Source organism: Equus przewalskii, chromosome 30 (genome assembly GCF_037783145.1).
Source record: "Equus przewalskii isolate Varuska chromosome 30, EquPr2, whole genome shotgun sequence".
NCBI classification, from domain to species: Eukaryota; Metazoa; Chordata; class Mammalia; order Perissodactyla; family Equidae; genus Equus; species Equus przewalskii.
The window spans coordinates 26,447,120-26,459,762 of record NC_091860.1 but is presented as its reverse complement, the minus strand read 5'-3'; the positions used below and the strand labels follow the sequence as shown (position 1 = coordinate 26,459,762).

The window sequence follows — 12,643 nt, the reverse complement described above, 5'->3', positions numbered from 1 at the left end:
GATCCTCTGTTTCCCATTTTTTCCTGAGTTCCTCCTTCTCAGCTTATTCTGTCAAGTTGGTGGAGCATGCACTGATGCCTTCTTGAGAATGGTGCCCGGGGGGTGCATTTTTTTCATTTTGTTACCTTGCATGTCCAAAAATGTCTGTATTCTTTCCTGACTCTTGAGGGATGTTACCTGGATATACTAGTCTGGGTTGGGAATCCTTCTCCATCAGAATTTTGAACACGTTGCTCTGCGGCTCCTAACTTCCAGGGATGTGATTGAGAGACCTGATGCCATTCTGATTCTTGAGCCTTTGAAAATAACCTGTTCCCCATCCCACTCGGAAGCTTGTAGGACCTTCTCTTGTTCCTGGGGTTCTGAAATTGTGTGACAATATGCCTTGGTCGGGGACTATGTTCTTTCATCCTCCTGGATATTCAGTGATAGCTTTTAATCTTCAAATTCGTGTCCTTCAATTCCGATCTGCTTCCTAGAATTACTTCCCCGGCGATTGCCTCTCCTCGTTTTCTCTGTTGTTGCTCTCTGTGCTCCTGTTCCTCAGATACCAGACCTACAGGACTGATCCTCTGATTTTTTATATCTTTTCTTTCCTATTATCCATCTCTTTATTTTATTTGCTCTACTTTATAGGATATTTCTGCAATTTGTGTTCTAATTTATTTTTTCCATTTCTATGATTAAATTTTTAATTTTCGAAAATTCTGGTTTTTTTTTTGTTCAAGCTTCACTTTTATGTAGTACATGTTCTTGTTTCTTGTTCTCTCTCTAAAGCTGTTAGTGAGAGCTTCTCTTTTGGAAGTTGATTTCGTCCTTCACACATAGGCTCTGTTTTCTCTAAATTGTTTTCTTTTTTCTATTTATTAGATTTGCCTCTATCTTCCTTGCTAGAGATTTTCTTCGGTTGTCTGGTCACCCGTGACTGATATTTTAGAGTGGGAGGGCATCACGTTGGTAGAGCTTTGTGCATGTGGATGGCGTGTGTTTACAGAACTTTCCAGAAGGGCTGTCTGGTGAGCTGTCCAGTTTGGGAACTCCCTTGGCTGTCCTGCTCTTCTGTCTTCTTGGCTGGATCAGCGTCCACAGAATACTCAACCCATCTCTTGCCAGGAGTAAAGGCCTGACTCAGACTTCTGAGAGCTAAATAGGGAAAGAGGGCTGGGGTCAGGTCTCAGCATATGTATATTTCCACATAATTCCTCTCATCCACACCTCTAGTATCCCCCACATACTAACATGGAGAAATGATTTCTTGGAATGCATGTGAAGAGGCAGCTGCTCCTGCCATTTATATGGGACTCTTACCACCTGATTAGTTTACCTGTGAAGCTGTCCTTCAGTCTATTCCTTATCTTTGGTGGTAAGTGGGGTTTATCACAGACCTGAGTGAGTTTCACTTTGACACTCTTTAGGCCTTCCCCCATCTGCCTCACACCTGAGGTTGGGAGGCCTTGTCTCCAGATGAGATGTGTGGTGTCTCCACAGTCCGCCTGCTGACGCAAAGGTCAGACAACATACCATTGATGGCTTGGGGCCTTGAACTAGATCCGTCATTTCTCTAATTTTCTCTTTTGGAGTACAGGTGGGAAGAATTATAATGCAAATATCTAAAAATGCAGGAGAGACCTACCAAGTCATCAGCTTTCTGGCTGTCAGCCTCACTGAGCAGCCTCGTTCCTGACTGTGAGCACAGCTTGGGGACTGGCGGTGTTATGGACCAGGGAACCTGCTTTCTCAGACACTCGTTGTAAATATATGCGCCAAATCGTTGCAACAGGAATACGCACTGGACAATCTGTTGAATTAAATGAATTTAGCTCAACAACTGATGAAAAAAGGAAGTTGCAACTGAAAGCCCAAGAGGAGAAAGAAAATCCACGTCGCTTCCAAGAACACAGGAAATTTTATAATCTGTTTTCTCGAAACAAAGGAGGAGTATGTCAGATTGGTTGAACACTTGGGAATTTTTTTCTCCAGAAATGCATTTTTCATGCCTTCTTTTCATGAATATTTCCTGAAGGTCTTCTGTGTGCCAGGACAGTGCTGCTGTCATTATTATCAGTGTCACTGAGACCCTGTCTGTCAATGAACTATGCTCAGTATATTCTTCATAAGTTATCCTTTGCTTCCCCTCCTCCCACTTTTCATAGCTAAACATGACACTGTAATATTTTTTTAATTTTCTCTATTGGTAAGATGCATGAAGACTTAATGGACTCCCCAAGTAGTAAGACGTTCCAGCTCAAGGAACAAAAACTTACCAAATACTAAAACTGCCCAATGTCAAATAGCTATTGATAGTGGTATCATTTCTGCTCTGGGAACATAACTGCTAGTATGATCACACTTAAATGAATACTACATTTAAAAAACCATCTATAAGTACTGTAGCCCTCAGATTAATTCCACTTATTTGCTAGACTTTAACACCTTAGCTAAAAGCAGGTCTTTTTCTCCTCAAAAGTTGATATTTTTTAAACAGAATTTATTGAGCTATAATTCACGTACCACAAAATCTACCCCTTTAGTGTATACATTCAATGTTTCTTGTATATTTACAGAGTTGTGCAACTACCACCATAATCTAATTTTAGGACATTTCCATCACCCTCAAAAGAATTTCTGTATCCATTTGCAGTGACTTCCCTTTGCCCCAATTCCTAGCCCTAGGCAACCGCTATCTACTATCTGTCTCTATAGATTTGCTTAGGCTGGACGTTAGGCTGGAGCCTGGAATCATACCATAAGTGGTCTTTTGTGACTCGCTTCTTTCACTTAGCTTGGTGGTCTTGAGTTTCATCCATGTTGTCGCATGTATCAGCACTTCATGCCTTTTTATTGCTGAAAGGTATTCCATTGTATGGATAACACATTTGTGTATCCATTCATCAATTGATGGACGTTTGGATTGTTCCCACTTTTTGTCTATTATGAATAATGCTGCAATAAAGCTTCGTGTACGGATCTTTGTGTGGACATACATCTTCATTTCTCTTGGATAGATACCCATGAGAGGAATTGAGTCATATGCTAACTGTATGTTTAACATTTAACTGCTAAACTGTTTTCCAAAGTCATTGCCCCATCTTAAATTCTTATCAGCAACATATGGTGGTTCTAATTTCTCACCATCCTTGTCAACACTTGTGATTGTCCATCTCTTTAATTTCAGCTATCCCAGTGGGTGTGAAGCAGCATCTCATGGTGGTTTTATTTGCATTTCCCTAATGATTGAGCGTCTTTTCATGTGCTTATTGACTATTTGTGTATATTCTTTAGATAATTGTCTATTCAAACCCTTTGTCCATTTTTAAATTGGATTATTTACTTTTTCTTGTTGAGTCATAAGAGTTATTTATATATTCTTGATACTGGGCTTTTATTGGATATATGATTTGCAAATTTTGGTTTGTTGGTTGTCTTTTCACTTTCTCAATGATATTTGAAGCACAAACATTTTTAATTTTGATGAAGTCCAATTTATCAGTTTTTTCTTTTATCGTCTGTCTTTTTGGTGTTATATCTAAGAAATCATCGCCTACCTCCAGGTCATGAAGATTTACTCCCGTATTTTTTTCTAGGTCTTATAGTTTTATTTCTTTCATTTAGGTCTATGATCCATTTTGAATTCATTTTTGTGTATAGTGTGAGGTAGGGGTCCAGATTCTTTCTTTTGCATGTGACTATCCAGTAGTTCCCAACACCCTTTGTTGAAAACATTGTTCTTTCTCCACTGAATTGCTTTGACACCTTTGTGGAATGTCAATGACCACTAGTGTAAAAGCTTATTTCTGAATTCTCTCTGCCATTCCATTGACCTCCATGTCTATCCTTAGGCTAGTACATTGTTTGATTACTGTAGCTTTGTAGTAAGTTTTGAAATCAAGGAATCTAAGTCCTCTAACTTAGTAGTTCTTCAAAAAAATGGTGCCTATTTTTAAATGCAGGGTTTGTCATACAGTTTGTGCCTTTGTAGATACTTTTAGATTTTGAAAGGTTTGCAGAAATACGTTGATACTCTTTTGTGGAGGTCAAAAGCTTTACATACCCAGCTTTCCAACGGTGAGAATATTGTATAATATGTTTTCTCACACGTTTGAAGTGGGCATGTGAGCCAGCCTTTGGCTGGTTGTGGAGACCTTCTTGAAGAACCTTCATTCAGAAGTTTGATTTGCTCAACAGACATTTACCCAGCATTCCCAACTGCCTTGGTCTGTACTAGAAACTGGGGAGAGAAAGATAAAGGGGGCACCCTCTCTGCTTTAAGAATGCTCACAGTCTAGCAAGGAACCAGCTAGAATTTCATTGCGGACTTTCTAGAGATTGTCAACCTAAGAGATATGCAAAGGAAGCCTAGAGAAAGACGGATATTTCTGTGAAAGCTATAGTGTCCACATCAGTAAATAATTGTGAGTGCAGTGCCTCGCACACAGTAGGTCCTCAAAAAATATTTTCTGTGATTTACTTACTAGATGATGTGAAGGCTAGTGGCTGGGGCGTCTCACTACACAGTGCAGACTTAGAGGCTGAGAACAGGCGCGGTCTCTTTCTGGGCGCTGATCTTCCCATTTAAAGATCCCTTTGTGCTCTGTGCCCAGCCTGGGCTATTGACAGCGCTCTTGGCAGTCTGCTCTGCCCTGTAGCTGCACTTACCCTTTGTTTTTCTTTTGGTCCTCGGTGTCTTGAGACAGTTTGAATAACCACCCTGGAGTTCTGCCAGAGTCACAAGATGCGGAAGGGCCAGAAGCACCACAGGAGACAGAGAGCAGGGTGGGGAGGCCGGGGTGTGGGGAGAGCAGGGGAAGTTCACCATCGCGTGCTTTCAGTGGCTCAAGTTTGCTTAGTTGCCAGTGTTAGTTCAAGCAATTTCGACTTTTGGAAAGTCCGGCCCTTCCCCTTGCAGTCGTTTGTTTCCTCCTGTCTGGTGGGCTTGTCTGGCCATTTCTCCAAACTCAGCAACACAGAGTTCTCTAGGCGGAGCCTTCATTCCTGCTTGGTAGGCAAGCAATTCCAGGGGCCCAGCGTCCAGGGTGGGCTCAGCTGTAACCCAAATCAAGTCATCAGTGGTGGCAAACATCTGGCCTAGAGGGAGGATGCCGAGTTGAGTTCAAGAAAGGATCACCAGACTTTGTGTGCTCCTCTCTGCCACTTCCGGAGGAGATGAATTTGGAATACGGAGCAAGGTTAGGTGCATATCAGACCTGAAAGAGGAAACAGCACTGAGGTTAAAGGAAACTGGAGTCAGATCGCCCCAGCTGGAATTGGGGCTCTGTTACAACCAGCGGGAGAGGATGGGCAAATTACATATTTGTGTACCTGAATTTTCTCATTCAGCACTCCCAATCTCTCTTTCTGTCATCCACAACACGATTACCTTTTAGTATGCTATGTAATTTTTTCACTTATTGTGTTTATTGTTTACTGTCTGTCTTTCTTATTCCCTGCCCTTAAAGGACAGAAATCTTGGGGCCAGCCCCATGGCGCAGCGATTAAGTGCACACGTTCTATTTCGGCGGCCCGGGATTCACCGGTTCGGATCCCGGGTTCGGACATGGCACCACTTGGCAAGCCATGCTGTGGAAGGCATCCCACATATAAAGTAGAGGAAGATGGGCACGGATGTTAGCTCAGGGCCAGTCTTCCTCAGCAAAAAGAGGAGGATTGGCAGCAGATGTTAGCTCAGGGCTAATCTTCCTCAAAAACAAAAAGGACAGAAATCTCTGCTTTTGTGGTTGTTGTTTTTTGATGTATCCTAAGAATCTAGAAGACTTGGGACACGTAGTGGGTGCTCAATAAATATTTGTTGAATGTGGTTAATAATACTACCAACTTCAACTGGATTGTTGTGAAGATTAAATGAGTTAATACTATAATTTGTTCAGGGCAGTGCTCACTGCATAGTAAGTGGGACAGTCTTGCTTTTGCCCCTTTTCCTGAAGTAATTACTAATAGTACTCCCTTTCAGAAAAAAAGAAAAAGCCTTGTTTTAGATGTTAAATTATATGGTTTCCTACCTGTAAGTGTTTTTACTCATTCATTTAAGAAACTTAAAAAAAAATGACCTGTTTACCAGGTACCATGTTAGATGCTCAGAGCAGTGGCCATAGTTCCTTCCCTTCCAGAACTTACCGTCTGTGAACTCTTTCACTGGAGAGCTTTAAGAACATGACTAAGTTGACAACCTCATGACTTGAGCACATGGTTAATAATAATGACTGGATTTACATCCATGTAGGTGTTTGCTGTTTTATGAAGAAGTTTTTCATTTATCGGTTTATACAGCAACCCAACAAGGTGGAAACCACTACCATCACTGTTTTACTGATGAAGAAAAACTGGGGTTCTAGGAGGACAAATAGCTCGGTGAAGCCTGGGGAGCAGCGGTCCCAAAGCTCTGATTCCTACACGTTTTCCTGCTGAGTCACACCGGCTGCTGAGACGTCACCAGAGGACCTGACAGCCCCTTTAGGACTTGGACTCTATTCTGCATTGCTGGACGATAAGCAGCTTTTTTCGTATCAGTTCTTAAGAAATGTGCAGCTTACACTGATTAAAGGTAGGATACACATTTGGAATTGAGGGCAAAACAGAAGAATCGACTTCTTCTGATTTCTAATCACTGCTGGTCAATGGAGTGCATCCTTTCTCGGATCAAGTCTCAGGCAGTCCTGTTCCACGGGTGGCAGTACCTACAGTTTTCTCACGTTCCTCTGCCTCCCTCTAGTGACGTAAGTCCAGAATTACTATATAGATATGGATATGTGGTGTGTGTGTATGTATAAATATGTAATCTAATAGTAATGTCAATATGTATATACATATTACAGCAGGGAGTTGTTGTAAGAACACAGAAGCTACAAAGAAAAGCCAAGCCTTATCTACCCCTTCCTTCCTTTCCTCCCTCACACCTAATATATGTGAAACATTGTACTAAATACCAAGGACACAAAGATGAAAGCCTGACCCAGCGTTTCCCCACTTGGGACACTTGGGCAGTCCCTCTTTGTACCAAAAGAAAGGAAGGGAATTTAAAATGTCAAAGACACCGCTCTTTCTGTTTGCAGTCTTTCTGATGTGAGGTTAAGATGTTAACAATGTTGCCCTGAGACTTCTGTTAAGGGGATAGGACCACTTTTTAATTTTGTGTCTGCACCTTAGAGCCCCACCATTTTCGTCTTTCTTTTCTTCCCTCCTTTCTGTTCCTCTCCCACCTCTCCTCCCCTCCCCCCTCTCATCCTAATCTTCTGTTCCTTCACTAATGCTTTTTTATTATCTGTTTTATCTCCTCTGCCCATCAATATTCCAGGCGAGGAAGCCAGGGACATCGTGAGCACTGTGCAGCCCCGAGGGTGGCTCTCATACCTAAAGTGATCACTCACCTCCGTGCCGGAACATCTAGTTTCCAGCAATTTGCAGACGGTAAACACCCAGAGGCAGAGCCGGGGCGGAGGGGGGGCTCAGCTTCTCCAGGACACTGTAATCAAACCCACACTGAGGAATTTGCTGCCAGCCACTTCGTCAAAACCAGACAAGGCTGCCTCCTGGGCGATGCCTTCTACTTGGAAACCAGGACAGGAGGCAAGGGGTTCTAGCATGTTCTCTTTACAGAAGGATCCAAGCGGCTTGAGTGTACCATCTGATACCCTGAGTCTGGCTTAGCATCCAGTTCTCCATCACTGCTCTGCTGCCCTCAGAGCTGCCCAGGGTCACTGGACCACCCAGCTCACTGCTGACATTAGGGGGAGTCTCAGATGGGACCTTTGATAGCCACAGAAAAGGCTTCTCACCACGCTAGTGGCTTGAGCGAAGCTGGGAGAGGTAATATATGGATATTTCATATAGAATACCGGCGATTTTTATCTGTGGACATCTTATTATTGCACCCAGCGCACTGTATTGCAATCCAGTGTTTATCTCCCCGAGTGGAATGGAAACAGCTATAGGGCTTGAATTATGCAAATTTATTTTTGTGTCCTCAGTGCCTGGGACATGATTGGTGTTCAGTAACTGCTTGAATGAATAAATGAGTAATGATTAGCCTCAGCAATACTTTGTTCTTAAAATGAGACACACAAATATTTATTTTTTCTAAAGTACAGTTTCTAGGCCAACAGAGATGTGTGATAAGAAGGCTTCTGAGAAGAGTCTTCATGATTTTATAGTCTTCATGGTGAGAGATAAGACACAAAGGTACACATGAAGGAAAGAGAAGACACCAGGCTACAAAAGCCAAAAGCCGAAAAAAAAAAACACACACACACCAAACCCCCAAATAAACCCCTCTCCCTCCCAAAAAAAACCAAAAAAGCAGACTGTCTAGTAAAAAGTACCCACAGATTCTGATAATCCAGCCACGATGGTCACAGTTTTAATAGTAAGAATAAAAAGTACAGACTTCTTCCCTTTCCTTGCCAAGGTTGAAGGCAAAATCTTTACCATTGTGAGGGAGAGAGTGTGATACTGGACGGAAACTGAGGCGGGCAACAGCTAGAGGCCTTGCTCAAATTGTCCCAAAGGTCAGATAAAAAATTCTCTGCAGTGCCAAATTCTTTGCCGGTGGACTTTTTTCCATACTGATTGCTGAATAAGGTGCAGATTTGCTTGTCCTGGAAGTAGTTTTCTTTCTGGCAAATCTGTGCATTTAGGCAACTCTGTGTTTGGCCGTCTCTCACTTGCACTCTTTTGAGCTGTTCTCCTTGTTTGTGTCCTGGCCATCCCCCCACCCAAGGCTTCACTGCTCCCCTTCTGGCAGGTCCTCAAATCACATACTGACAATACCTTAAGTGTTAATTACCCCGTGCAGCTGGCCTTTTAACCAGGGAACTCCCACGCCTTGAGGATCTTTCTGATCCAGGATGTTGACTAAACTCAGTGTGGTCATCATTTGACCATCTGTACATATATCAAATCATTATGTTGTACAACTAAGACGGATACAATGTTATCTGTAGATTACATCTCAGTAAAAATACAAGCAAATAAGATTTTTAATAGTAAAATGTTAAGGTGGGTGGGTGGGAAGGCAGAAATTTTGGAAGAAGGCATTCGCCTGATGTTTTCCAACCACTCCTGGTAGCTGACCCAGTTCTTCACCCGCTCCTTCCAAATGGACGTTCACGTGATTCTGGATGTAGGGGAGGCACCGGGCTTTGAACTGGGGATGCCGGAGAACTGGCTGCTTCATGAAACTGCCCGTGTTCCCCACTGTATCCGTGGAAACAGTGACAGCTCCAAGACCTAAGGCGTCTGTTGCCAATGAGACCCTCTGGTTGGAACAATGATTTCAGTTTGGTTCAACTTGGTGGAGTTTCAAGTCAGGCATGATGAATATCTACAGCCTCCACACTCGAAGCATGCATCCTCCAGGGCAATGTGGCCATTTGTTTTTTTTGGACTTTATAGTAACCAACACTTTTCATATTTTACTAAAGTGGAGAAAAAGCATAATGATAGCTATGCCCTTTGAAATTGAGATCGGTTTGTAAAACAGCAAAGTCTAAAGCATGGTGTAGATTTAAAATCTATGATATTTTTTAAAATCCTTGGTTTAGAATTAATTTGTTAGAACTGGAGATATCTTAGAACATACCTATACCTAATAGCATCCTGAGATGATTCTTTTAAAACTGAGAATTGTGTTCTAGACAAGTCTCCACCACCTACTAACCAGGTTGATTTTTTTTGCATCCCTAAAAGGATAAGTTTGCACGGTGGGGCCTGGTTTTCTTTTGAGCTCTAACCTGTGGTTCCAGAATTTGGCTGTGAAATAATGTTAACTTGAGTCGCCCTCCAGTGGCTAAAATTATAATTGCAGATTATACCAACGCGGAATTTCTGGTCGCAGGAAGAGACCTAAATTCTACAGTAACACAGGGATTACTCTTTTAAATGAAAGAGTGCAGGTACAACACTTGGCACGCAAGCCCTCAGTAAATGGTGGGAATTGTTTCCATGGACAGCTTGTCCTCACAGCAATCCAGAGGAACTTTCACCTAAGCGTAAAAAGAAACCTTGACAAGTGTGTTGACTGCAATATTGTAGCAGTAAAACATTGGAAACAGCTCACATGTCTATCAGTAGGATAATAGCAAGTTTGCCCAAATGAAATACTATACACCAGTGAAAATCAGTCATTGAGGGTTACATCCATCAACCTAGGAGCAGAATTGTTGGGCATCTTAAATGCAAATTACCCTTCTAGGTAGTTTGACCCATTATACTCTTTCTAACAGTGTATGAGGGTTCCCATTTCCTCTTATACTCACCAACACTTGCAACTGTCTGATTTAGATTTTTTTTTGACAATCTGATGTGAAATTCTACTTTATTTTTTTAAAATAAGTTTTCTCTTCATTACTAGAGAGGTTAAGCGTGTTTTCACACTTTTGTCATTTGATTTTCCTCTCTGTGAATAGCCTTGTTCAAGTCCTTGGTCTGTTTTTCTATTGATTTTGGAGTCTTTTTCTTGTTTATTTGCATGAGTTATTTACAGATAAGAAATTTTCAGTGGATATACACTTTTCTTCCAGTGTATGGCTTGTTTTCACTTTTAAAATGACTTATTTTTTCATACAGAAGTTTTATATTTTAATGCAATCAAATTTATAATTTGTTTTCTTCATGGCTTGTTTTATCTTGTCTGTGTTGTGTTCATGTAATCCTTTTCTACTCCTTGTTTTTCTTTTGAGGAAGATTAGCCCTGAGTTAAAATCTGCTGCCAACCCTCCTCTTTTTGCTGAGGAAGACCGGCCCTGAGTTAACATCTGTGCCCATCTTCCTCTACTTTATATGTGGGATGCCTGCCACAGCATGGCTTGACAAGTGGTGCGTAGGTCCACACCCTGGATCCAAACCTGCGAACCCAGGGCCGCTGAAGTGGAATGTGCAAACTTACCCGGGTAGCCACTGGGCTGGCCCCATTTTTCTACTCGTAAGATATGCAAATATTCTATTATATACTCTTCAGAAAGTTGAAAAAATTTTTTCGTCCTTATCTTTAATTCACCTGCAATTGATTTTTGTGCATGGTGTGAAGTAGGGAACGAGTTACACTTTCATATGGATAATCAGTTGTCCTACCTCCATTTATTGAATAATAAATTCTTCCCCTTCTAAAGCAATGGGTTAAGGGATCAGGTTGCTTGAACTCCAGCCTCACTTTTCATTCGTGGTGTGACCTTGAGAAAGTTACTCAGTCTCTCTGGGTTTGATTTCTTTATCTGTAAAGTGGGAATAATAATAATAGTAGTAGCTGTGTTATGGGATTGTTGGGGGAATTAAATGAGTTAAATCTAAAAGACTTAGTTCCTGTCACAAGTTAAGACTCAATAAATGTTAGCTGTTATTATTTTTATTGCAGATTTATTGTGCTGCCTCTGTTGTACATGAACTTTTCACGTGTCCAGGTCCAGATCTTGATTCGCTCTTCTTTTCTGTTGGTCTAGTTTTCTGCACCTGGGCCACATGGTATAAATTATTACAGCTGCGTAATTAGTACCTTATCTAATAGGGCATGTCTCTCCGCCATGTTCTTCTTCTTCAGAATTATCCCGACTAGTGTTTGCCCTTTACTCTTCCATATTGATTTTAAGATCAATTAACTATAGTTCCCCAAGCAAAAATCTCCCGCTGCCCCCCAACACACACGTCAACCCTGCTGAGAGTTTGAATGAAATTGCGTTTAATCTGCTGGTTGATTTGTGGAGATCTGCCATCTTTTTTTCCTCTCTGGGAACATGGAAAATTTAATATGAAGAAGTTATTAACTAATAAAAGAATGTTATGAAAGAGTGAAACTGAACTCTGAGGAATATGGGAATCCCAGATGCAGGAAGCAGCTGCTACCCCAACCACAAGAGGGAGCGAAGACAAGGAAGGAACAAGAACTTGGAAGGCAGACCCCAAAGCCGAGGCTGAGAGCTAGCGGGAGAGGGTGTGGCTGCCCCAGAAAAGTGCACTTGCTCATGGTGGAGAAACTTGTTGAGGGTGTAGGCCAGTCTGTGGGAAGTGGCGCACTGCTTGACAGAGATCTTTGCTTTGGACATATCATATGATGGATGGTGGACGTATCAGTGATGATCCTAAGGAACTGGCCCACTAAGGGGCTGGGGAATCTCTCAGGAGGGTGACCACCAGTAGCCCTCTCATGTACTCTGTCAGCTTGTCAGCTGCTCCATAGAAAGAAAGAATGTACACCAGAACCACCAAGACTAGCCCATCCCCACATGCCTCCCACTCTGTCCCTCTACTGCCCTCTATGGACAAAGCTTAATATTTGCAGCAGCTTTCAACGGAGAAATGCATATTGGGACCAGCTGCAGGATCACCAAGCTTGGTGAAGAAGGGTGAATTTGGAGCTGAGAGACAATAGATTGATAACTGGTGCAAACATGGATAAAGTTAAAAATGTCATAGTCCTCAAAAAAGTTCTTCAACGAGAGTAATTTCCTGCCTCAACCTTCCTTACTTCCTCCCACCTTCCCCAACCTCCAGGTCGCTGCTCAGAGGCAACTGTTGAAACTCTCGGAGGAGTTTTTCCAGCACAATAGACAGTATTGTGTAGAGCACAGCTTCTGGGGAAGACTGTTTGGATTAATATCCTGGCTCTGTGACTTACTGCTGTGTACTGAGTTCATTTTCT

General features: G+C 42.1%; 1 long non-coding RNA gene across 1 annotated transcript; it reads left to right on the top strand.

Annotated features, from left to right (window-relative positions):
• The first annotated feature begins 6,590 nt into the window (after positions 1 to 6,590).
• On the top strand, positions 6,591 to 12,633 carry LOC139080452 (uncharacterized). The gene is made up of 3 exons (XR_011534977.1): positions 6,591 to 6,731; positions 7,310 to 7,422; positions 12,496 to 12,633. It is a non-coding gene; the product is annotated as an uncharacterized lncRNA (long non-coding RNA).
• Positions 12,634 to 12,643: the final 10 nt, after the last annotated feature.